This window comes from Triticum dicoccoides, chromosome 5B, assembly GCF_002162155.2.
Source record: "Triticum dicoccoides isolate Atlit2015 ecotype Zavitan chromosome 5B, WEW_v2.0, whole genome shotgun sequence".
Classification (NCBI taxonomy): Eukaryota; Viridiplantae; Streptophyta; class Magnoliopsida; order Poales; family Poaceae; genus Triticum; species Triticum dicoccoides.
In genome coordinates this window covers 707071419-707074481 of record NC_041389.1, presented here as the reverse complement: position 1 = coordinate 707074481, position 3063 = coordinate 707071419, and positions in this window count along the sequence as shown.

Here is a 3063-nt window from a genome sequence, read left to right as displayed (position 1 = left end):
TTGCTTAGTGCAGCTTCTCCTAGGGTTTGCTCAATTTCGTGTTGCAGTACTCCACATGAGGTTCATTTACTTGTATTTAATACTAAGCCTAGCGTTGTATTTAATACTAAGCCTAGCGTTCATTTACTTGTATTTCGTGTTGCAGTACTCCACATGAGGTTCAATTTCGTTTGCTAATGCATGGGGGTGGATGACCCAACCAACAGGCTGTGCTATCCCCACATCTACCAAATAGCTAAACAATGTGCAACCCTATTCTGTTCACGAAGGATTTTGACAGGAATAACTACCCTATCATTCAAGAACCTTTTGATCTCCGACACCAAGTGCCCATATGCCGACCTGTCCAATGAACCATCCCCAAGCATCTTGAGAGCCACCGCACAATCAGATTGAATTACAATAGTGGCTTGAGAATGCTCTATCGCCAGCTTTAACCCTTCCATCATAGCTTGCAGTTCTGCCTCGAGAGCTTCATTGCAGTGGAATAATTTTCGGTAGGATGCGAAGATAACAGTCCCGGTCATGTCTCGAAGAATCATTCCCGAGCCCGATGACCCGTCCGTAGGGTCAAAAGAGCCATCTACTGACAACGCCACCTGGTGCACCTGTGGAGGAGGCCAAGGTTTGCGAGTTGCATATATCCCAGATGGGGGACTATGTTTAGGTTCATGAACCAATGGTGCTTTCCCTTTCATAATTTCCTCAACACTGAGTGAGATTTGTCGGAAGGTGTTACAGTAACTTGCCAAGAACGAGCAGGAAACCTCGAGTGGAGGGATAGATTTACCATGAGTGAATTCGTTCCGCAGATGCCATGTACGCCATAGCACCATAATGATTCTGCTCCTGATCTGCTCGTTTGATTCCGCTAGGAGGTAGAGCAGCCACTCTGAGCCCGTACATGGGATATCTGTTCGGGGGGAAGTGGCCAGACCAGCATCATAGCATCCCAGAGCATAGCAGCATTAGGGCATACCAATAATGCATGAAATGAGGACTCCTTCTCCCTTTGACAGAGATTGCAGCAAGCGGATGACTAATTTATCATTATCATGATGCAGTAACAAAATATAATGTACTTACGCTGCTCGGCGGTGCAGTCGAGAGCCGCTGTGGTGTAGCGCGTCACGAACGAGCTCATCAGTGAGCCGACGAAGGCCAACACCCTGCTGCCTTGTACCAGCCGCAGGTACCTGGAGAAAGGTGGTCGCACTGTCTCGGGTTCTGCTCCATGAGGTCTACGATCGACAAGGAGCACAATGTCGGAGCGGCAGAGTAGAAACATTATCACCTGCAATGCACATTTTCAATGGATTTATATGATTAATACATTACTAGTTGCGCTAAAGTGGTTTTAAGACTTACCCACTCCACCATGACAAGTGTGAAGCGTGCTTTGCTGAGGTGGTGGAGGGAGCTGGGCTACGACGACCATCTCATAAACTAGCCTGAGGATGCTGGCTACAATGAAACACACATGAAGTAAGAACTGGGAGCTCAAAATCGAAGTTTGAATTTAGCCTATATTGGCTCGCCCTGCCAGAGACGCTAGGGAGGGGTGGGGGCAATTGCCCCCCCCCCCTCCCCCCGGTATGGGTCAATATCGACCTAGGTCACCACTGCTATATATGTCTTTTGTCAATGCATCACGTTAAAACTTGTGCCTCCTTGTGTTGATTAAATCTTCTTTGTTCTTTATTGTCTGTCGCAAATCTAATAGTTGATGCTCGTGCACAGACGCAACACCGTAGCCGTGAATCAAACGAGAACATGGATTAGAAACTATGACAGAGGATAAACTAGAGGGAACGGGGTTGCCGGCACACGGCTTGGTGTTTCTTGATGTCTCCTTTGTGCTAGCCCTGCCCCTCTATTTATATGTTGAGTCTTGGGGTCGAAATTTGGAGTAAAAGCCTCCACAAAGTCGGTTTCACCCGAAATGCAAGAGTCCTTCTCGGACTCCACGGCCAGACGCCAGGGTTCCAGGCGTCTGGACCCAGACGCCGGGGACCCTGGCGTCTGGCCCCTGGACTCCGCAAAACTTCCTTTTGCGCTTTCCAAAAACCTTGTGGGCTTTCCCCTTTGGCCCAAATAACGCGTTCTCGTACCCAAACATTTCGGGAAACATCCGGAACCCCTTCCGTGAATTCCGGAACCCTTCCGGAGACCAAACAACATTATCCCATATATTAAACTTCATCTCCGGACCATTCCGGAGTTCCTCGTCATGTCCGTGATCTCATCCGGAACTCCGAACAATATTCGGTCACCAACATAATAACTCATATAATACTATATCGTCAACGAACGTTAAGCGTGCGGACCCTACGGGTTCGAGAACTATGTAGACATGATCGAGTCACTTCTCTGGTCAATAACCAATAGCGGAACCTGGATGCCCATATTGGCTCCTACATATTCTACGAAGATCTTTATCGGTCGAACCACATAACAACATACGTTTGTTCCCTTTGTCATCGGTATGTTACTTGCCCGAGATTCGATCGTCGGTATCTCAATACCTAGTTCAATCTCGTTACCAGCAAGTCTCTTTACTCGTTATGTAATGCATCATCCCGCAACTAACTTATTAGCTACATTTGCTTGCAAGGCTTATAGTGATGTGCATTACCGAGAGGGCCCAGAGATACCTTTCCGACAATCAGAGTGACAAATCCTAATCTCGAAATACGCCAACTCAACAAGTACCTTCGGAGACACCTGTAGAGCTCCTTTATAATCACCCAGTTACATTTTGACGTTTGGTAGCACACAAAGTGTTCCTCCGGTAAACGGGAGTTGCATAATCTCATAGTCATAGGAACATGTATAAGTCATGAAGAAAACAATAGCAACATACTAAACGATCAAGTGTTAAGCTAATGAAATGGGTCAAGTCAATCACATCATTCTCCTAATAATGTGATCCTGTTAATCAAATGACAACTCATGTCTATGGTTAGAAAACTTAACCATCTTTGATAAACGAGCTAGTCAAGTAGAGGCACACTAATGACATTATGTTTGTCTATGTATTCACACATGTATTATGTTTCCGGT